The 24,248-nt window shown below is 40.9% G+C and overlaps 1 protein-coding gene and 1 pseudogene across 2 annotated transcripts in view; one reads left to right on the top strand and one right to left on the bottom strand.

Annotated features, from left to right (window-relative positions):
- The window catches only part of LOC130038441 (PAXIP1-associated glutamate-rich protein 1A-like), a 38,418-nt pseudogene extending 14,284 nt beyond the window's left edge, over positions 1-24,134 (bottom strand).
- Positions 1-24,248, top strand: part of AFF2 (ALF transcription elongation factor 2) — a 563,946-nt gene that overhangs the window by 131,190 nt on the left and 408,508 nt on the right. The gene's annotated exons all lie outside the window — the stretch shown is intronic.

Consider the following 24,248-nt stretch of genomic DNA (forward strand, 5'->3'; position numbering starts at 1 on the left):
TATTGGCATTGACCAATGCCAGTTTAATTTACACACAACTCTGCAAAGCACAGTGTCATCCACTACTTGAGACACCCATATACTCGGTGTTGTTTGTAGCTAGCTACACCCTTCTATTTTCTCAGCAGTCAAATGCAAGGGCAAGTTGAACTGTCCATTAGAGGGTAGGACTAATATTGCTACTTGCAGATCTAAAGTTGGTGCCAAGTTGAACAAATGAGATATACTATTTGACTTCGCAACCCCTCAGAGGAATGGACCCTGCTTGGCAGGGTGAGAACCTCTGTCAAACATTAGGCCACAGACTTAGAGAAACCACCTCAGATTCATCAGAATCCAATTTTATGTAGCAGATTACTTCTTGCACACTATTTTTTTCATTATTGATCAAAGTTTCACTCTCACTTTTCTTTCTTGGCAAAGGAAATGAGGATGAATTGGTTTCCTAAAACGTATGAGTCTATGCAAGAGATCCCTTCTGTGCATCATTTCCCCATATTCGCTCCTTTTTTCCACCCAAAGAGAAAGTTCATTTCTGTTAGATAGAGTAATATTTTTCTGAACCCCCAAATTTTGGTCACCAGATCCCCAAATGTTGGTAGCAGTTTCCTATAAAATTTTGCAGTCTGCTCTGCAGGCTGGTTTTTTCTGCACGTTCCGTGCTGGAGTACTTCAAGCCCATTTTCGCCTAGGCAAAACAAAGTTTTGTATATGCAGAGAGACAAAATACAATAAAGCTCACTGAAACTAAGGACAGACTTTCCTTCGTTCATGAACCATTGTGGAGTATCTGCCACTGGCTGCCCTGCACATTGGAGGTGTGGAATTTTGCAATGACAGTCCTAGTTTGTGTGTTTGAAAGTTTAGACAGAGTTGTCATACCATTAGGGTGACGCTGCCTCATAATCCCTGAAAGGTTTACTCTATGTGAAATTCAAATGAATCATTTGTGGTTTTCCCCTTCTATTTTCTATTTGTGCTTTTAAGGGGCCTTTAAGGACTAGAAGGCAGAATATTATGAAAGGAGATATATTTATTCTACTCATGAGAAGGCTCAATGCTTTTGGCTTCGCTGTCTGTGAATCATCGTCTCTTTCCTCCCTTGAAGGATAAATATGGCATTCATTCCAACCCATTTAGCCCATTATTCTTTTGTATATAAAATAGGCCCAATTAAGACATTCTGGTGTTAATTTCTGCATTCTATGTATGGCTGGAAAGAGTTTAAAAATATCCATTGCAGCAAACGTCTCCGAATGCTTCATGCATACTGAACATACCCCCTTGCCCCCTCCCTAACCAAAGGCAATAATTCACCCAATCATGGAGATTTGCAATTTTCTGTTTTCCACTTACCTACATTAAGGCTCTGTCTATGCTCAATCCAATATTTAGATGAAAACATGTATTTGTAAATATCTGAGCTTTGACTGAAAAATTCAATTTTCATCCAGATGTGTGGCATAGAGAGACCCAGACCCAGAGCCTACTGTCTGCATGTTAGCACATACATGGGAGCCCAAGTGACCCCAGAGTAAGTGGCACACTTGCCTTCATCTTCTCCTTCCTCCTCTGCCTCTGCCTTATCCCAGCAGTGAGAGTTGGGTTCATTTTTTTCTGAGGTGTCTAGCTGCAATTTCAATCTGTCTCCAGTGGTTCTGCTGATTCATGAGGCTGACCACATTGGGCCAAGTCTGTGGGCCGGGGTGCCAGTCCTCTTTTCCACCACTGACCTTAGGAGACTCATTGCGTTTTTCAGTTTTGGCTTCTGTAACTGTTGAACCCAGGGAAGAAGTAGGATCTTGTAAATGCCCAGATGCTGTTGCAACCCAGAGCTCTTGGAATTCCCTTCGTTCTACTGTCTATATGAGGATAAATTGCCAAGGAATATTACTGTGGCTGCATGCCCTTTTGTATCCTTTAGCCTGCTTTGAGATTGAGCTGGCATCTCGTTGGGTACAGCGGTAAAGGAAATAATAGCTAAAAACATGGCTTTCAAATTTTTAAAAGAAAAAGATGGCACTTTCAAAGACACTTCCTTTTTCAATGTTGATGTATTTCACAGTTGCCTTAGAGTGACTGCTTGTAAAATCTTTCTTGTGTGTACCTTTTTGATAAAATCAGCATATTAAGAACCTCATACAAAATATCTATCCCTGAGATGCCATAATATTTGGTTACTAGAAAGATTAACTGCCAGAAGAGACTCCACATTCCTCTGAATTATGATATTAAGCTTTGAACATCCAAGTGTTGATCTTTATTAAAAGGTATTTTATGGAAGTGAGAACAGAGTAAACATTTAAACATAAGTGACATCTAGTAAGAGTATATAGAGTACATGCAATGAACTTTCCTGTATAAAATCTCCAAGGGTGGCTGGGGTGGAGGGGCATGACTCTCCTCTAGCCACCCCTCCCAGCTGGGCAGCCCAACCCCTGGGGAAGACGGAGAAGGAAGAACAAGGGCCAAGCAAGTTGGTTGGTCAGTTGCCATTTATTCCATTCTTGCCACATGCCTGCCCTAGTTTCTCTGAGCCTCCCATTCTGGTCTCACACTGCCTCTCATTCCTGTCTCCTTCTGTCTCTCCCGCTCATCTCTCTGTGCTCCATCTCGCAGCCAGGGCTCTCTCTCTCCACTCACCTGTTCCTGTATTCTTCTTGTACATTCTTCTCCCTCTGTCCCCCTTGTTAGTCTCTTGGCACTCCATCTTGCTGCCCTGCTCTCTCTCTTCTCACTTCAACTCTCTTGTCTCTCCCCAACTCCCCCACACTGGGGGCCAACACTACACCCAGTCCAGCAGCAAAAGCAACATAAGAAAGCCATAATGCCCCAAAGTAGAGAGAGTATGTGGAATATTGTTTGCCATGGAGGCAGGGGGAGGGTGGGAAAGGGGGGGATATACTGGGGAGATTGGTGGTGGGGAATGTGCATTGGTGGGGGGATGGGTGTTTGATCATTGTGTGATTGTAACCCAAACATGAAAGCTTGTAACTATCTCACCGTGGTTCAATAAAATAAAAGAAAAAAATAATAACTCAATAACCCAATAACTCAATCAACATCTCAATACTAGTTAGTTTTGTATGGACACAGTAAGAGATACATTGAGGCTTGTAAGGCAGTTCTCCTGGGAACATCTTATCATAGATTCAGACTACAGTGCTCAGGCAAGATTAATCATTCCTTACCCTGGCAAGGTCTGAATCTAGTTATTACTTTTTGGATCATGACAGCATTTGTCCATGGCCAAGCTCTTAACTTATAGTTAAGCATTATGGAGCTTTGACCAGGCCCATCTCGATACTAGGGTAGCACATAGCTTACTGCTTGCCCTGGTTCATTCCAGTCCCTCCTCAGGACCCTGCTTTTGGGGGTGCTAGGAGTAAAGACAGCTGAGGCTTAAGTCGAGTGTACAGATACCCAGGAGGAAAATGTCACTGAGAGTCAATAAACTTCCATGTTACCAAGGCATAGCATTTACTGTCTTCTTGTTTCCATCAAAAAGGACATTGCTCTGAATAAACTATGTAAAGGACTTAAGTGTTGCATGAAAGTTCATTCAGTTGGAAACTCTGAGACAAGGAACACAAAAGAAATTTATTTCATGGAGGGCCCAGGTTCTTCCAGACCTGTGACAAAGGTAGAGAGCCCCGAAATTGAAATCTCCTTTTATTGATCATGGTACCTCTAAAGGGCGCAATCCATTGACATCATCAAAAGGAGTTACAGAAAGAACACTGAGATAGCAAAACACACATTTTTTCCTTGGGCCAGTAGGCCAGTAATTTTGTCCTCTGGAAAGAAGATACAAAACCAAACCTAAAACATTTCTTGGGCTATGAGTATTTGGATTTGTACCCGAAGACTACTCTGCCTAGAGCCTGGAATCTACATCCCAAAGATCAGGCCTGGCTAGTGCCTGAGATCTGCATATCAAAGACCAGCTGGGTTTCTGTGAGAAAAGGAAAACTGCCCCTTACACTATACTGAAATTATTTACTGAAGACAGTTTGAAGGGGAAAAATGTTCAGCCTCACTCAAACTAGTCAGGACACAGGAGACATCTCGCCCATTCTTATGGGTCCCTATGTTCCTGCCTGTTGTGAGGTGCAGTCTACAAGGGCTCACCCTGACAGCTCAGTCCAGCTCCGACACTTAAGGAGAATAGAAAAACAATACACAAAGAAAGAAGTTACAATAACACAGAGGAATTGGAGCACTGTGATGAGAGCAACCCAATAAACCTAAACTACCTGAGGCTATGCAGGAAGTACAAAACAATGTTATCCTCCACTTTCCTTGTCGTTTTCTCTCTTTACATTATATGTATTTATAGTATTAGAATAACTGAATTCCTGAAACCTAGTTCTCCTGTAACTTTTATTTTCATTTTTGAGCCTCCACCAGCAATACTCATACTCATACTGAGATAGGTAACAGCTTTTATTTTACCATCTTTTTTTAAAAAATTATTTATTTATTGAATCACTGTGGGAAAAGTTACAAAGCTTTCAGGTATAAGTCTTGGTCATGCAAATATAAAACACATTTCCCTTTACCAATACTTATTTTGCACCACGAAGAACCCCAATAACCCCCTCCCCAACCCTCCCAATGCCTGTGAGGCAGATAAATTCTAGTTAAAACTCTATCTACTTTGATTAGATTCATTGTTTCAAGAAAAGATGCACCATTATTATTTAGAGTTTACACCCCCAAATCAGACATGCTGAAAAGGCATTGTGAAATAATTTGTTTCTACAGCTGGTCACAAGAATCAAACGATGTCATGTGGCCGCTATTGCGGCCGCGCGATTTTGGATTTCTGGTATTTTACTTATTAAGCCTGGAAGTATTTCTGCTGAGAGTCAGATAATTATGAGATTGGTTTCTGTGCTCTGGAGCCATGGCCGTGCCGGAGAGCCGCTCATGGGGGGCAACTCATGACCTCGGTAGGGCGTGAAGGACGAGTCAGGAACGCCCCCCCTCCCATGAGGTTTCAGTCACCCCATCATGACCGGCTCATACCTGGCTTTCCATAAAGCTCTGAAGCAGCTGCCGTCTTTCTTTCCACAGGGAAAAAGGCAGAAGGGAAGGGCTATTTCACCATCTTGACTCTATGGATGATCTTCCCAAGGGACAGTCTTAGTGACTAAGTCTCACTTGACTATTTGGGTTTTGTATGTTAATTTATTTTCAACACATATGTTTTATGATAATACTTTTAACCAGATACTCTTAATTGGGATTATTGTACCAACAAAGCAATTTTTCCCCAATGCGATTAGAACTTCATAATCTAGAAGCATGACAGTAATTATCACCTTGGTGCAGCCCCTTTTTGCTTAGTTTGGGAGGACTAAGTCCTCTGGTAACACTAAACACAAGATGTAATTAGCGTGGGCAAACCCTGGAATTCAGACTGGGAAGAACTGTCACCCAGACAAGCATTAAGAAAACCAGTTTCCCTTGGGAAATATAAATTTCAGTCATTGGTTGTATAAAGTGATCTAGTAAGTAAGTTTCTTAAGAAACCTATACTTGGTGACTTGTGACTACAACTATGGTTGAGGGAACGAGTTCTGTGGCAAGAGAGTTGGGTTTGCTACAAATATTGTTTTTATTTTTCCATGATTTTATTTTTCATGATTTCATTCTTCCTCATGGGTGATACCTTAGAACTTCCCCAAAAGATAAGGTTGAGATCTTGAAAACACCAGTTTGTCTCTTTCTAAGGAGACACTCAAAATGTCATTGGCTGCATTTTTGTCTCCCTTGGTAAGTGTATTTTATTCTCCAAGTTTTATTTGGGCACTATTCATTACAATTCTGTTAGTGGAGTTTCGCACATATAATGTTCCAACACTGCTCCCACTGCCATAGTGTCATTGTCCCTCCATGAATGCCTTAACGTTTTCTCCCAACCCCCCAACTCCACTTTTTTGGTCAGGCCAGTGCCTAGGGTGTTTCCATTGGCCACTTGTTTTTCCCTTACGGTGTCTGTATGCTGCACATATGAGAATGATCATTCTGTATTTGTCCCTTTTCCTTCTAACTGGTTTCTCTCAGCATGATAACCTCTAGCATATCCTCATAGTGGAAAATTGCATGATTTCATCTGTTTTGTTTGTTTTGAGGAGGAGGGAAGTTGAGCCACACCTGGCTATATTCAGGTCTTACTCCAGGCATTGTGTATATACTATAGTTTATTTATCTAGCCATCTGTCTTGGGCACTTGCTTTGTCTCCAGATCTTGGCTATTGATAGAGTTCTGGTTCATTCACTGTGTCCTGTATGCAACATAAATTAACCAAATCACATTTTAAGGTGATTTTTTGTTTGCAATTCAAAGTTGCCTTGTTCTAGAAAATAGATCCTCATTTAAAGAGCTAGATTCTAGTCTTTACTAAGATTCCAATCATGCTTTATGATCCCGAGCAAGTCAGTTTAGGTATTGCTGTGTGTATTCACTTCTCCACCCATACTGGAAATCTTCTCACTGCCTCTGTCTCTGTCTCTGAATTCTTTTATCCACAAGAAAAAGCAGTACCTGTGCCTAGTTCTTAGTCTCAACATTTTAACCACCTCTAATAACCATTCATTGCAGAGCTGTCAACTCTTACTAAACAGGACAAATAGCTGCAATTTAACTCTTTTCTTTCCGGTTCTGCTTCTTTCTATTTGCAATATAAATCAGTATCCACACAAAATAGCATTCACAGAAGCCGGAGAAAGAAACTGTTGGGGATCTCTTTGAAGAGATAATCACCCAAGCCAGCAGAAGCTTATTACTTGGGCTGAAGATGTAGTAGAGGGGTTAAGGTACTTGCCTTGCAAGCAGCCCACCCCCAAGTGTAGCCCCCAAACCCAAACAAAAAAAAGATCCAGTAAAACAGCTTATGACTCAAACACATAAATTAATTAAGAAGAGGCAACTTTAGAGAGCAGTCCTGGTTTCTCTGATGGAAGTTGTACAGGAATGACAGAATTAGGAATTAGACATAAAGCCTCCTTGTGGGAAGTATTGGGACCAGTCATTAGTTGAGCATTCAACAAGTTAGTTAAGGGGTTGAAACAATATTTATAATGGATTGAACATTTGCTTTGCACAAAGCCAACCCGAATTCTATCCCCAGTATCCCATATGGTCCTCCAGCACTGCTAGAATTAATTCCTGAGTGCAGAGTCAGGAGTAACCCCTGAGCACTGTCGGATATCCCCACCCTCAAAATATGTCACATAAAGCAGTCACATTTTAACCATCCTAATGCACGCTATATTTTATATAAAGTTAATGTGTATAAATGATGTATCTCCTCACTAATTTTGATGGTCTTTCTGTAGTGTTTGATGGCTGATTAGGATTCATGTTGACTCTTCTTGCATAAACCACAGCCATAATTAATTACCTGTTTATTTCTTTGAAGTGGAGCTTAAAGGAACTTTAGAAATCATATCATTTGTGAGCCCTGAAATTGTCCCAGATTTGTATACTTTTTGGGGTATTTCTCTGTTTTGGCAGTCCCTGACAGTTTTCTAATCCACATGTAATTTGGCAGTAGTTTCCCATTAAAGTACTTACATCAAGTTTCTCCAAACATTTAGCTTAGTTTTTAGTGGTAACTTTGTTTCCGCCTTCATATTTAAGCAGTTTAGTATTTGTTTTAGTTATATTCTCATGGTAACAACTGGCACTGGTGTAAACAAGTTTGAGAAGAAACAAAACATATACCTCAACTAAGGAGTGCCGACATATCCAGGCAGTTTTCAGACCAACTTGATAACTGTGAGTGTTAATTATATTGAATTTATTCATGTCATGTGTTCACTTATTCGTTACGTTTAGTGAGCACCTACTGCATACCAGGTACTCTTTTTTGGTGCTGCAAACATATTAGTGAATGAAATGGGTTGCCTATCTACCAGGAATTACATTCTAGTAAGAAAGACAAGAAATAAACAAGTAAATATAGCAACAGAGGTGTATCTTACTTATCACCATTTCTCATGGTATATAATGTTAGATCATTATTATGTTAAAACATTGAGAACATTAAGACTATACCAGTTATTTCCCTTTTGCTGTTTACATGGACTCTAACTCATAATGATCAAAAAAGTTTATATTCTAAAGGCCCCTCCTCAGAAACCAAATTGGGGTGTTTAACTTATATACTTAGACTCGGATGATTAGAGTAGTAGAGGTACCAGATTAAATTGACCCCTTTCGAGAACCATCATTGATCTGTGCATTCAGAGTACATAGGTTGAATATTTTATTACTGTGATTACCCAGAGAAACAAAATCAGTCAGAGATATTTATAGTTATGTCTAAGTCTCTATCTTTGTCTACAAAGAGAGAAAGGGAGAGAGAGGTTAGGAGGAAAATGGGAGAGAGGAGAATTGACTTGTGCACCTGTAGGGCCTGGTACATCTGAAATGCATAAGTCGAGTCAGCTGGCTAGAAATTAGGGCAATACTTTACGTCATCAATGGTGTGTGTGTAGGTGGGGCAATGGGGTAGAGTAGAGGTGAGAGTGTAGGATGATGGGATGGCCACTGGGACAACGGTGGAGGGAAGCCGACACTCTGATGGAAGGTGAAGTGCTGGAATGTTTTAAGTGTGAAACCTACCATCAACAGTATTGTAAATCACAGTACCGAAAATGAAATATTAAAAAATAGGCAGAAACTAGAGAGCTAGTACAGTTGCTAAGGTGCTTGTCTTGCATGCGGGAGACCCAAGTTTGATTGCCAGTACCCCAAATTGTCCTCGAGTACCACCAGAAGTAATCCCTGAGCACAGAGTCAGAAGTAAGCCCTGAGCACCGCTGGGTATGGACCCCAAACCAAAAAGAAATAAAAAAAAAACAGGGAAATTCATAGCCAGATCTGCTTAGACCTGGTAGGTGTTATTAACATAAAGGATGCTGAAGCTTTCCAAAGTGCCTCCAGCTAGAAGGGCCAAACTAGGCTCCTCAGGCTATGTTGTCATTATTTCCCATTCCAGCTCTTCTGGAAAAGTTGACTCTTTTGACAGGAGGTTTTATAAATCAGCGCAACGCAAGCCCTTTAAAACCTGCAGGGTCGGTGGAAGGTCTGTGAGAAGCTGACAGTTTTATATTCAGATAGTGAGTTCTGCAAGTGCATTTTGACAAATGCCACACTTTTAATTACATTTTTAAGTTGTTTCTAAGCCTGTAGCTCTACACCGGGCAAGCTGAAGATAAATAACAGAGAACACAGGCTTTCATTTAAAAGGGCCATGGCTTTAAAATGTCTGATTGAGTGGGAAGTTCTGAACGCATTGAGTCAAGCAGCTTCTAAAAGTTCAGCTGTTTGGAATCCACAGAACTCCGTGCTCCATAGCACCCCTGCACCTCAGCACCTCCGAGCATGTCACCAGCCACCTCTTTCTTTGAGATTTCTCTCCTTATTACGCCCGTGTTTCACAGGTCTTGCATCCCCAAGATCTAGCCCTAATCCAGTTGATTGCAGCATGACTTAAGGAAAACGCTGTAAATGTATAGTCCTTTCTCCTCTCTTCTTGCCACTGTACCCTTCCCTCATGCTGTGGATCATGTTGAATTTGCTGATGATCACACTGGTGTCAACAAGTTTCCCTTTGTGTATTTGTCATTTTTATGAAACGGTGATGACCATGAAGAAAGACTGACATGGGCCATATCAGCGTATTGGATGTTCAGTTCTCTTTAAATTTCTGTTTGCTTACACATCAGTAGAAAGTTTCCATGTCAAAATAATAGCCACAGTTTCTTTCAGTATAAGACAAATCACTAATGCCCAAAGTCAGTCAATAGGACACCCAAAATCCAGATGGGAACTCAAATTTCTGTCACATATCCAGCTTCCCCACATTTGATGACAATCTTCTTTTATTTTTGGAAATTATCTGCATCTTAAAATTGTATTCAGAAACATTGATGTGCTTCAGAATGGAGTTATAAAAGCTGCCTTGAGGACGTCTTAAATTTAGTTTGTACTCAGCAGATAGCAAAATACCAGAGAACATAAGAACACCACTCCCACCACTTTGAATCTCTATTTATGAGCTCCATTTTCCCTATTGTTCTCTCCCTTTGCATGCTAATCAGATGATGTGCCTCTGTGGTCTAGCCATCCCTGCAGGCTTCTGGGCGATTTCCTTGCTACTTGTGGCTCTTCCCTGACTGCATTCTTGGCCTTTCCTTGCTGCCCAGGCTTTACTTGTCCAGAGGAATGAGCTACTCCAAAGCCTGGAGACCCCCACCCCACCCCACCCCCAGTCACTGAGCTGCAAGACTGAAGTGACTTCTCACTGATTTCACATGTGGGACTGTCCCGAGACCAAGGAGACTGTGGAATTGTTGTCTTGTCAGTGATGAAGATGGGTAGTATCTTCCTAGTGGTGCCTTTTGACCGCCGTCTTCCCCCACCCCCACCATAGGTCAAAGAAGCAAAGGGAAACTTCAAAGAACAGGATCTTGCTTACCATTCCTGGGCTGAACGAACACTTAGCCTCATGGGCCTCTTTCCCTGTGACATCTTGCCTTCCACTAATCAGCAGAGTACACTTCATTTAGTGGTGCAGTTCTGCCTGCCCTTTCCATCTCTTGCCTGGACATCAAAGTCTTCAGATGCAAGTTGCCTCTCTTTTCATTCTCTTATTAATGGGGTATGGAAAAAAATCACACTTTCTTGCCCCCATCAGAGAAATGTCTTTGTTCTTAAAGACAGAGGATCCTTCAGCCATTCTGACTTGGAAGGAGAAGGTAAAATGCATTAGTTCAATTTAAGCACGAAAGACGGTTATCACCGATGACCTGTTTCAGCGGGGCGTATCATGGGGATTAATGACAGACTCAGGGGAGCTGATGACCCACAGCCAAACCAAAGGGCCATTAAGCCCCATCAGTCATTTAATTCCTGGTGAAAACCCATTCAGAGGTAATTATTGCTGTTATAACCTGAATTTTAAAAAAAATAAGTGCATGCATCCCATTAATGAGCTCTGATCATTTTATGTTAGCCCAAGAAAAATATAAATACATTTACAAATGTACATTTTCCTTTTTAATGCATAAAATATCACCTTTTTGAAAAATTGGTCATCCTGAGACAGACTTAAGTTTAGCAGACTCCCTTCCCTATTTATTCTCTATTCTGTTACTAATGGCAGAAATCATGAATGACAGAGACATCCATTTCAGGTAATAATCCCCTAGATTCTCATCTCTGTGCCATCTATTTTCAGTGGGGTTTGTGTGTTCTTAGAGTAGGGGTGAGGAATATTAAGCTAGACACTGAAGTGCCCATTTTCTTCCTCTGTCCATGTCTCTTTCCCCGACTGGTTTGATTCAGACTTTTCTTCTCTACCTCCTTCCCTTACATCCTCATTAAGCAATGTTAAGTGATTATCAGGTGTTTTGGTCTTTTGGGACAGGAAAGAAGACAAAAATGTATAGCTCATCAAAGGGAAATGAAATTTAACTATAAGGATTTCTGAAACAGAGGGATTTCCCCCCAAATACCAACAAACAAATTGCCACCAGCTTGCCTTAAGGAGCAGATATCTTTTGATCTTACAGTTCTGGAAGCCGGAAGTCCAAAATCAGGTCTTGGCAAGATCACACATCCTCTGTAAAGGAAAATTCTTCCTTGCCTCTTCCTACTTCTGATGGTTCTCAAGCCTTCCTTAGCTTGTGGTCACATCACTTTAATCTCTTTCTTATTTTTTTCTTTGCTGTTTTGGGGTCACACCCGGTGATGCTCAGGGGTTGCTCCTGGCTCTGCACTTAGGAGTTACTCCTGGTGGTGCTCGGGGGATCATATGGGATGCTGGGAATAGAAGATGGGTCGGGCCGCGTGCAAGGCAAACACCCTACCCAATGTGCTATTGCTCCAGACCCACTTTAATCTCTTTCTCTCTATTTACATAACCTTTTCCCCTGTGTCTCCAATGTCCTCCTGCCTTTGTCTGTTAAGGACAAGAAACATTAAATTTAGGCCTTGTCCTAAGTTAGCAGAACTTCATCCAGAGATTCTTAACTAGTTGCGTCTACAGTAGAGACCTAATTTCAAAATAAAATCACATTCACAGGCAGGAGGTTGTTATTTCTTTTGGAGGTTGTTATTACTCAACGTGCTCTAGGGAGAACATCACAGACATGAGCAATAGAGGAAGTTTGATGGCATTGTCATTTTGACACTGATGCAGGCAGAAGAAGACTCTTTTGGGGTGGGAGTGAATGAGTACATATATAGAACAATGGCAGGATTGTGGCAGGATGGGGTGAGAGAAGAACTAGCTAGGGTTTAACTTTCTTGGGCATCAGTTACACAAAACAAAGAGATAAAGGATGACTTTTAGAAGATTCAACAGGGGTGTGTTATAACCATTGGCCTGGAAAAAAGATTGAACATTGTCAAACCAGATGAAATGCTATAAGTATTAATGAGAGAAAGGTGAAGAAACTTGAGTGAAGGCAGTCACAGTAGAAACTAATAAGGATAATTGGAATTTGAAAGTGAAATGGTCTGAAACTTTTGTATGTCACAGATGGAGGATTGGCTTGTGCCAGAGTAGGTGACGGGAGGGAGACATAGATGTTGTGCAAATGTTACGCCTGGCGCTCTGGGAATTTGCTAAAATCAGTGAGCTAAAATCAACACAGGAAAAGAAGTGTGCAGGGGATAAAGTTAAATCACATAAACTAGGAAATATGGGGAAGAAGGCAGAAATGAGCCTTGCCCAGGTAGAAATTTAGGACAAGAAGTTAAGAGGACATTATGGTTTGGAGATTTGGGTCTTTATGGAAACCCTTCCAAATCCTGAGATTGAACAACGTGATCGAGGGAAAGTGTGCTGGAGAGGAAGCACATACAAAGAGAGCTTCATGGACTTCTTCATTTAGATGGTGGGAAGAGTGAAAAGTGTCTGAACAGGAGGAGAGAGGATAGTTCAAAACAGCAGTGTGTCAAATTACTGAGTTCCATTTTCCAGAAGTCAGACAGGAAAGTGGGTTTCATAGCATTGTTAATATTCTGGATGTACTTGAGATACAAAAATAGATATATAGGTGTATTAATATGTATAATGAATATAGAGATAAATAAATACATAGATATAGTGATTCACATATGCCATATACCATTATGACTGGGAAAAATATTTAATGAAGTATACCCAATAGCACAGTGGTAGGGCGTTTGTCTTGCACGCAGCCAGCCTGGCCGAGCCAGGTTCAATTCCTCTGCCCCTCTCAGAGAGCCCGGCAAGCTACCGAGAGTATCTCACCCACGCGGCAAAGCCTGGCAAGCTACCCGTGATGTATTCAATATGCCAAACACAGTAACAACAAGTCTCACAATGGAGATGTTACTGGGTCCGCTCGAGCAAATCTATGAACAACGGGAGGACCCAAAATAAAAGTGGACTTAACCATCAATGTCATATCCTGTGGATAAATGAGGCAGCCCGTAAGGGATGAGCATTGAGCAGAGGAAAGCAAAATATAGTTTTAAAAGATTGACTGAAGGGAAGGTCATTGAATTGCCCCAACTGTCCTGCCATCTTTGACCATTTGGAACGTGTATTTGCATTGGTAGGATACTTCTGTTGCATAGCGGGCAACATGATGAGAAGATTCACGGGACTGTGAGTACCTGGCTCTTTGAGAGTCAAAACTCTTATGTTCATGTGTAAATATTGGTATAAGAGAAGGGAAGCTATGAGGCATGCCTTTAGGAGAATTATCAAAATTCTTAGAGATAACACCATGCTAATTGCTGTAAAGACTGAGTGGCAGTTTCGCTGAGACTTTGCCACCTTCTCCTGATTGATGTAACAGCTGCACTGTGGTGGAAAATAAATTGCGCCTTCACAGCTGAACTGTGGACCTCTCTAGCAGACACTCTTGGTATGCTAAGATAGCAGTTTACGTTAGCTTTTTGTGGACATGTTGGCTCACATGCCTATAGGAACAAGCGTTGGAAGCATGTAAAAGTGTATGTTTTGATTATGATTATCAGAGTCCTATTGGACATGTTGAAATAAAGTGTACATTTCCTGAAATATATCCTGTTATAAAACAATGATCTAAGGGCAATAAAAACCTCATAAAGTATATGAATTGCTCTCATGTGAATTTCAAGTATATGGCAAGATTTAGTGGTTCTATGGGGCAGGATCAGTTGACCTCGGAGAGAACTTTCATCAGTAAATCTTATGTGCTCTTAGTATTGTGACTAGAACATCAAGAACCATACCTAAAAGTTTGAGACAAAGCCTTAAATGCTTTTAAGTGGCAAATTATTGGTTTACTTTAATGAATCAAAACTTGGAAAAGTCAAATATTTGATTAATCGCACCATTAATCTGTTCCCATTAGTAGATGGAAGCAAATTGTTTATAAAATTAATTTCCAGTCGGTAATATGTAAATTTGTAATTTAATTAAAATCCCATTATGTATTTTCTTAAAGACAAAAGGCGCACTGATACCCAGATTGAAGAGTGAAGCATAGCAAATATGAAGAACTCAGCTCAGTTGCAAGAATGGGGAGCCTTTACCAAATTCTTTGCAGAGGGAGGGCTAAGAAGGGCAAATGGACCCTCCTGGAATTGTGGGGGGAAAAAACTGTGTATGGAATATGACTTCTGATACATGCTGACTCTAGCAAGAATATCTCAGGCTGTCCTCAGAAAACCTGAGACTTAGAATTTCAGAAGTGTCTTCCTGACATTAGGAGCTCTCCTCCATTGGTTGTTAGAGTCAGCAATGCTCAGACAAACATCCTTGCTACCTCTGCTGGAGTCACTGTGGTCACTGGGCCTTTGCTGCCTTCACTTTGGTTGGAGTCAAAGTTGGATTACCTTTCGCTGGAGCCAAACCTTCCATCCTCCAGGTTCTCTGGAACCTTCTCAGAAGTCTGTTTCTCAAGAGGCTTCTTCAAGATTGCCCTTCAGAGATGAAAAAAACAAGGTGTGCCTGTGCCTCATGTCTTTTCTATTTGAAGGAGATCAGAAGGACTTACTCTTCTCCTGGGTCTTGGGGTGAAAAGGCGTGGTTCCTAAGAAACCCCCAATGCTGCCATTTCCCAGTAGGCATTGGTCTCTCACTGGGTTTTGAAGTGCATTGGTGACAATAAGAGCTGATTTGGCCATGATCTTTTGGGCAAATGTAGGGCATAGGGATTAGGGAGGTGGGGAAAATGCAATTTTCACATACTTTGGAACTTAATTGTAGGTCATGGGGAAAATAGATCTTTCCTGTGTGGCCCTCAAAAACTGGTCTATTGGAAGACTGTCTTCTTCCTGTGGGCCATAGTGCTGATGGTCACCGGGGGTAAACTCCAAGGCTGGATGTTTCAGAGGTGGGGGCAGCTCAACTCATGATTTCCCTGTTTCTTCATGTGAAGGAACCCAAAGAAAGGTTTCTCTTGGGCCCTCCCTTTTCTTCTACTGTTCCATTTCATGTCAGAGCCGGAGAATGGACCTTGGAGAGCTGTGACTTGTGTTGTCTTCCAGAGATCCTTCTGGTCCCCTGCTTATCTGCCCACTGAGATTTTTTTTTAAATTCCACTCAGGTTTCTGGGCAGAACGACAAGAAAGCTGTGGTGAAGCCTAGAATAGACTCATCGTTGTTAACCTCTTCAGACCCCTCTGTCGGCAGCTGGATGAGTCTCGGAATCATTCTGACATCTTCACAGCTGCGTTTCTCGGGCTTGATGCTCCCTGTGAGTTGAGGCCCTCCTCTCTCCCTCTACATATAAACTTGTCTGTCTTTAAGGAGAGCAAGGCTGTTTGGTCCTTTGGCACAACTTTTCTCATCAATTTTTCCTCTCTACCTGTCCCCGCGAATCTGTCTCTACTCCATTTTCAGTTTCCACCCCACTTTTGTCCCAGGGAAGAAAACTTTTCCCACCATCCTCCAATGCCTAGAAACACTGTTTATTGTTTTGCTCTTCTTGATGTTAGGATTCAGAGTTTGCAAGGATTTTATTTGTTTGCAGATTAACTGTCATAGAAGCTACATCCTACAATACTAAATCCCTTCTCAGTCCAAGAGTATGTGAGGAAAGATTATATTGATAAACTACTACTCCTTGAACTTATGAAGGAAGCAGAAAAAAATCCCCGTTTCTCCTACGATTGCTTAAAGGATGTTGTCAGAGAAAGAAAGAAGGATTTATGTGGTTTTTCAGTACTCAAACAAAGGCAATCTGTGTCCGACTGGAAACTATGCAAGAGTTTTAGGTTGAACCCATGTTGTGCACAAATGGACAGAGCAAACTCTCTGGGTGAAACCCTCAAGAATGGATGAACCAAGGGTGCCAATCCCATCACCCATGTCCACACATTGAGAAGATGATCTGCAAAATGAAAGTGAGTGAGTTGTGAGACATCCATAGCTTAGTTCTTTCTAGATTGCAGCTGAGGGCTTGTTCCCTCTACAGCTCCATCCAGAGAGGGATGAAGGCATGAGCCAGTGCCTAGAAGCGAAGCAGAAACCATGTACTAAGAATTTCCAATAGAAGACAGGAGCAGAGGAGGCTGTGGGAGATGATCCCCGGGAGTTTGTGTGACAGCTCAGCTGTGGTTAAATTTTGTACTACCTACAAGGTGACCAGGGCACCATAATACAGCAGTAAGGGACCAGATAAGGCACAGGTAATAATGTTTTATCTTCCTGTCTATTTCAAACTCTACCTGATGAAATGAGGGACTCCCTTGAAACACAACCATTGCTATGGTTTCACTGTCCTATGGACCCAGTAGTGAGCGACCAAGAGCTAATTTCTATTTAACTTGCATGCTAACTTAATAATCATATAAATACCTTCATGTTTAATGCTTACGCAGAATTTCATTACAATTTCTTTGACGTGAAGCCAAAATTTGAAGTGAATTGGAACTGGTTTGCATTTCTTAAATTGGTCTTTCTTTGGAAATAATGAAAAAGTGTTAGAGTCTTGGCCGAATTCCAACGACTGTGACTCAACTTGTTAAAGTTAAATTTTAATATTTACATATTACATAGAATAATATTTATACTAGGCAACAGATTGGGAGTGTAGAATTCAAAATAGGATACACTTTGACTCGGAATTACAGTATGGTAATCATACTCGGAGAAATCGGGGTTATCTATTACAGAAACTAGGGCAGCTTGGGCCAAGAATTTTGAAATAAATACAGCTAAGCGTGCAATTCAAGCTTGTACTCATGTATTGGGTTTGAAGGCACAGTGCTCTTTGTATTCTAGTTCATCACTGATTTCTCTGTTACTGAGCTCCTGAGGGGAACGCTTACACATGCATAGTAAGGTCTTCTAGTTTGGATGCTAACGCGGCCCCAGGAGGTTGTTTGTGACTTTGGCTGAGAATATCTGGAGCTGTTGAAAGGCGAAAGTGAAAGAGCAAGTTTACCAAAGGTGAAATCTGAAAAGGATCCTGGAAATTGTCCAGTAGAGACCCATCCTTACATGTGGGAAAATAAGGGCCCTAGAGGGTTAAATGAGGGGCTGGAAGTCACCAAGCCTTTTAGTGACAGGTTTGAGACGGTATTTCGGTCTCTAGACTTCAACCCAGAGAGCTTCACCATTTCATGCATTCTGCTGCTATTAATTTCTTTGTAGAGATAGATAGATTAGATGGATGGATGGATGGATGGATGGATGGATGGAAAGATAGATAGATGGATAGATAGATAGATAGATAGATAGATAGATAGATAGATAGATAATGTCTTACACTTGCAGATTCCTTGGGAGTGATGTTGTAAAAGGCATTAAAGAGTCCATCGGATGTTGGAGGGCAACTAGCTTATATAGTTAGAATAATGTCAAATACTCAGGTCTGTGGACAAGAGGGGAAGCCCTCTGCACAGTGTCCTTCTTCCCTCATCAGTGGACCAACTGGTAAGGAAGCCAGTACTCTGGAACTGAATATGACACTTGTCAAAGAAATATCTTTTTCTTACTGAGTTGAGAGCTGGGTAGTGAACCAAAGTCTGTGATACCTTCTTTTCTGAAATAATCCGGGAGAATCTGCCTTATCCAAAGTTGTGGGGAAATGGCGTCACATATACAAACCCCAGTACATTGAGTGGACTCCGGTAGCCTGATCCTTGGTTTGATAGTTCCAATTCATGACTACAAGACTGCATTGATAGTTAATAAGAGAGCATTCTGTCAAACACTTGGACATTTAGTCTCTACATCTTTCTTTATTTAATAATTCTCAGTGTTGTGTGCCAAACCATGGACTTTCCTTGGAGGGGATCCAAGAAATTCTCTCCTAAACTAATTGCACACAGTCTGGGATATGACAGCCTTTTCACATGGAGTGGGTTGCTTACAGACACAAATATCCCCCAAACTCTTTCTCTGGCCAATCTCTGGTTTAGAAACCAAAGGAATGGTGTTGTGAATGTGTCTTATGTGATATCACAGTTGCCTTGCATGTGTGATGCTATGAGTCTGATCTCCAGCACTGCATGCTCCCCAAGTATTGCTGATTGTGACCTTGGTGCCCCAGAGCCCCAGCAAGAATGACCCTATAACTGTAAACAAAAGCAAAGGAGCGAAGAAGTGGAGGAATTCTCCATTTGTTCCTCTCTCACCCTCCTTTTCTCTTCCAAAGCAGAGAGCCAAGAGCTCCAAGTTGGACTCAGGAAACTCAAAGGGTTGTTCAGAGAAAAGAGCACTAAGTAAAATTTGAAATCGTGACCTTTAGTTTTAGTCATGTACTGACCAATTGAATGATGTTGGTTAACCTGCTACACCTCTTTGTACTTGAGTTTTGCTGAAATAGAAAATGATGCCTTTGATCTTGAAATCCACTAAGGACCTTTTGATTGAAGGTTATTTCATGTTCAGTTTTCTCCTGTTTTCATGCTCTCAGTGTGGGCTACAAGAAACTGTTTTGAAGGTTGTATGATACCTTTCAGGATAAATTTTCTCTTGTTCTAAGATGCATTGTCGTCTCCATTGCCATAATGTTGTGCAACCCTTTTATTAATCAATACAATTGATGGCTTAATGGATAGTGTCTTATAAATGAGTAACCACAAGGTTGGTACTGCGGTATATGTAAACATGACACATCCATCTTTGATTGTTGTGAATAACTAAAACTTAAGAGATCAAGTGTGGCCCCACTTATCTTGAGCAATTGAGCACCTATATATTTGAAGTAATTTAAATGTCTTGTATCAGTCCCTGAAGCTACTTGCAATTGAATGGAAAACACAATTTCAGTTTACTTTCAGAGGATTACTTTTATATAGTTTTTCTGAATAATGATCCCTTGCATCTCAGTAGAAGTGAGACCTTGCCCCTCATCTATCCCTCTCTCAAAGATTTAGTGTCTCTTCTCTTAGAAATGACAAGTAAAGTGATAAACAACACACATAAAACAATTTACCTTTGCAAGATGTTTTCCTCTACATTGGCTTATTTGAGGGGTTTAGATATTCCTAGAGATAGGGGGGTGAGAGTCCCTAGAGAGTCAAAGTGGTGCTAAATGGTGATGTAGGTGTGAACAGAAGTCACTGGATACTTTTCAAGTGTCAGGTTTGAAGAAGACACTTTTCAGGCTTTAACAAGTCATTCTCATCCATTCTTTCAGTTCTCTTAAGAGTTTTGTTTTGTCTAGGGAAACGATCATTAACAATTTTATAAACCACAGAACCCGATTTAATTTTTAAAAGTTTTTAAGAAAAGTCTTAAATCCCTATCTGTGATATCATGTCCAAAGGTGCTGAGAGGAGAAAAGCGATTAAATTGTTTTTAGCAGAATGATCCCCTCCCACAGATGCCCATGCCCTAATTTCCCAAGCCTGTGAATATGTTACTTACAGTACAAAAGGGACTGGACAGATGTGATTCAGTTAAGGATCTTGAGCTGAGAAGATGATCCTGATGATCTGAGTGGGCCTGATGTCACCACAAGGTTCTTCTAGGCAGAAACAGAGTTGGAGAAGAGGGATGTGAGCAGGCAGGAAGCAGAAATGAGAGAGATTTGATGATGCTACCATGAATTTGCAAGTGGAGAAATGGGTCACATACCAAGTAACTGGGGCTATCGATAAGGGAAGAGGTAGATTCCCCTAACATAAGTGTTCAGAGTGGTGTGATCTGGGAGTCTGATTTTCACTCTGAGATCTAATTCTGTTCTCTGGAATGGAAAACTAGCATACTTGTGTTGCTTTAAGCCTCCAAGTTTGTGGTCATTTATTAGAGCAATAACAGAAAATGCGAATAGGACTAGTCTGAAGGACCTTGCTCTTAAGCAATGAACAGTTTCATCAGAGTGATGTAAGCCAGTCAGGAATGTGTAGGCTAGAGGTTCTGAACTCAGGCCAGGATTCTTCAAGAAGGCAATAAGAGGCTAGAGAGTCTAAAGGGTAAGGTGCTCACTTTGCATGCAGTACAGTCCCAGTTGGACCTATGGCACCATATACAGTCTCCCAAACACCCCCAAGAGTCATCCTTGAGCAGATCCAGAAGGAAACTGAACACTGCTGGGTATAAAGTCAGTCCCTGCTCTTCCTAAAAAGAAGGCAGCAATGAAGATGTGTTGCCAACGTAAACACACATTTTCTGTGCCTGAGGAAGAGTCCCATTACAGAAGATAATGAATACCAGAGGAGTCTATTTTATTCTCTTCAGAAATGAGGGACAAAACAGTAGAGAACCCACCAGGGGTGAGGCCTCTGTACCCTGATCCAGACTTGCCAGATGCACGACATCTGCTTCAATAAAAGCAAGGAAGCCCGCTAGGTGCTTGTTGATCTGTAAGCCACATTGCTTATAGATTCGTGCTAAATCTTCACACATGCAATATACATGACTATGTGTATATATAGCTCTCTTAAGATCCATCTTATGCAACACGGCATATATATATATATATCAGCATATTATTCAACATCAATTAACTTAGGAACACACTGGAATGTGAAGCAGCTGAAGCTTGAAGTTGATCATCTCCTTTCTTCCCAGTTTGCATTAGCACATACATTACGATGAATGGAAGCAATTATAGGCAGATTCAATGACAGAGCCATCATTTATTGGAGTCGAATTCCTCTAGCCAATCAGTGCTCTGGGTAACAATAAATTATATTAGACTTCCAGTATCGCTTGAGCATGTAGGGGGCTATGGATCAATGGGTATCTGATACTTCAAAAGCTTCAGCATTCAGTTCTTCTTGAATCTGTAATTAACAAATGAAACTAAACTAATCACAGTAAATTGTTCATTTGACTGCATTCTTGTTGTTAAGCACACTGTCTGCCGAGGAATAAGAGTGTGAAGTGCTACTGAGTGTGGGTCTGTGCTCTTCTTTGTGGAGGTGCCCATCAGCCAATGAATGCATCCATCAGAGCATTCGAATGGTGTGCTGCCGTGATAAAAATGCTCCATCCTTGCACGCTGCTGCTTCATCTGGCTTGAACAGTATGTGTTAATCAATGATTGTTTTATATTAAAAGGCACAGTTTAATTTTGCTACAGATTGGCTGGCAAGTTTCCATGAAAATATCAGTAAACTGAAGAGTTTGAAAAGTAATGTGTGAAATGTATGTGAAACAGGTAGAAAGAAACTGCTGCTGTCTTAGGCTCATCAAAATTCTTCCCAGCTATTACAAACACCTTGGATAGAAAACAAGCTTGAAAGGCTTCCAAACTGCATATGGTTTAGATTTAAAGACACAGTTATTGGTAGATTAAGTCCCACTCTATTATTTATTCTCTTTAGCTTCTCAACCTGAGAAATGCCTTCATCTTGTAAGATGAAATTTACAATAAGCCTGGAATAAGAGTCTAGAGTCTTTTGATATTTCAGAGCATGGCATGTACCGGCAGCCACATCCTAGCTCAGTGTTTGTGATGCTCATTATAAATATTAGGGATCACAATGCTCATCAAGTACTTAGCATAAATTTGTCTTACTAGTTTACTATGCACCAGTGATACTCAATTGAATCTTAGCATTGACACTCATAATATACAGTGCTGTGTCTCCATATGGTGCATTGGGTAGAAGCATATTAAATATATTACACAAACACAGCTCAACACTTCACATATTATTGATCAACAATGCACCAATTAGACAATACAGCAGTCAGGAAAATAAACACTTGCATGTGTGCCCAAGGTCTAAATGAAAACAGATTGAAGAAACAAATGAGAAAAAAGAATGAGGGATAATAAAACAGGATCACAGAGGTTACAGTCAGGACTATGGAGGTTAGATTATTACAACAAACCTCAAAAATGCAAATTATTTTACTCTCTCTACGCTGAGCACTGAAACCAGTATTGGTTAGGAAAACAGGATTATTTATGTAGACCTCAACAATATAACTTTTCAGGTTAGCACTGCTGAGTAGAAATAGACGATGCGAACTACAAACACATGCCACCTACATGTTTACTTTTTCTAGTAGAAGGGTGTCAGGTTAAAGGAAGCAGAGGGGAGATATGGGGCTGGAGCAATAGCACAGCGGGTAGGGCAGTTGCCTTGAATGCGACCGACCCGGGTTTGATTTCCAGCATCTCATATGGTCCCCTGAGCACCGCCAGGGGTAATTCCTGAGTGCAGAGCCAGGAGTAACCCCTCTGCATCGCTGGGTGTGACCCAAAAAGTAAAATAAATAAATGAATGAATAAAATAAAGGAATCAAATGACATTTTAATCCTATATTTTAACCGAGTGTGTGCCAAGTATTTCAATCTGAAATTCGCTTATAATTATTAATGATGTCTTGTGTTTCTTTCAAGCTAAGTCTTTGAAATTCTACATGTATCGTATTCTCATAGCACATCTTGTTTGCAACCAACCACTTTGCAAGTGCTCAGATCGACTAGAAACTATACTGTTAGTGCGGCTTTATATTTTCCCATGAAAGGGGGTTGGAGATATAGTAAGGTGTGTATGGTGCTTGCCTTGCATGAGGTTGACCTGGGTTTGGTTCTCAGTCGAGCTCAGAGCCAGGAGTGAGCCCTGAGCACCGCCAGATGTGGCCCCAAAACAGAGAGCCATAGAGACAGAGACAGAGAGACAGAGGCAGAAAGCATCCAGTACAATTTTATTTCTTTTCTCTAAATTGTATACTCAATTGGTTGAGTGGCTCCTCAGAAAACTACAAGAGTGAAGATGAATGTATTAACCACAGAGTCTGAAGCTCCGAGTGTCTTATAGACACTCTCAGTGCTACAGTCTTGAAGTGGTGGAATCAGCCTCTGAAATCTTCCACCTGCTTAATTCTTACTGAATGTCTACCTTATATATGTCCCTCCTGTCACATATGTTTCCAATAAAGACACACTTAGGAATTACTAGTTTATTTCACTTAGTAATAGCACATAGAAAACTGTTTTCTAAAACCTTTACTATGATGTAGCTTTGCTCTAATGTTTAGCAACTTCCCATGTTATTTAAGAATAAAATTAGAAAGCATTTTGGAGTTAGAGCTCAGGGTGATACATGACAACAGAAAAATGCTTTTACAAGCAAACAACTTACTTTCTAGTTTTACATGTGCCCCTGTGTAGCTGAGTGGTAATGCAAAGCATTTTATCCATCTGGGTCTCAGAGTTTTCATCTGTGAAATGGGTAGTTAGAGTGCTTGTCCCATGTATTTCTTAGACCTGTCACAACTCCCAAATGATATTTGTGCCAGTGCTCCCTGCTGCCTTTTTTCTTTTCTTTTTATTTAATCTCTGTGAATTACAAAGTTAGAAAGATATTTATTATTGGATTTCAGGGATATATTTTCACAGCCCAGAGTCCTTCAGTGTTCCTCTTGAATTCATTCCAGAATTCTCTTCTGTGCTACACATTAATTTTGAATCTTTTTTCATCTTCTGCTGCTCTGGAGGTTTTCTGCATTTCATCTTTGAGTTTATTGATTTTGTCTCCAGCTATTGTTGTGAGGCTTGCTGCTGTAGCCTTCCAGTGAGTTTCTCATACCACCTTCCAAATTCATTAGTTCTGTCATTTCTGCTTGTAGTTTTCTCATTTCTACTCTCATATCCCCTCGTGTTTTACTGGTTGTCCATTTCATTGTTTCCCTGAGATCCTTAAACATCCTCAAAATTTCTTCTCTAAAATCCATGTCAGAGATGTCATATAACTGATTATGACTGGTTGAGTCTTCAGAGTTACCATCTTCACTCAAGAAGGCTGGTGGGGTTCTGTGTTGCTTTCCAGTATGACTTTTGCAGCTCAG

Source organism: Sorex fumeus, unplaced genomic scaffold (genome assembly GCF_029834395.1).
Source record: "Sorex fumeus unplaced genomic scaffold, SorFum_2.1 ptg000075l, whole genome shotgun sequence".
Taxonomy (NCBI): Eukaryota; Metazoa; Chordata; class Mammalia; order Eulipotyphla; family Soricidae; genus Sorex; species Sorex fumeus.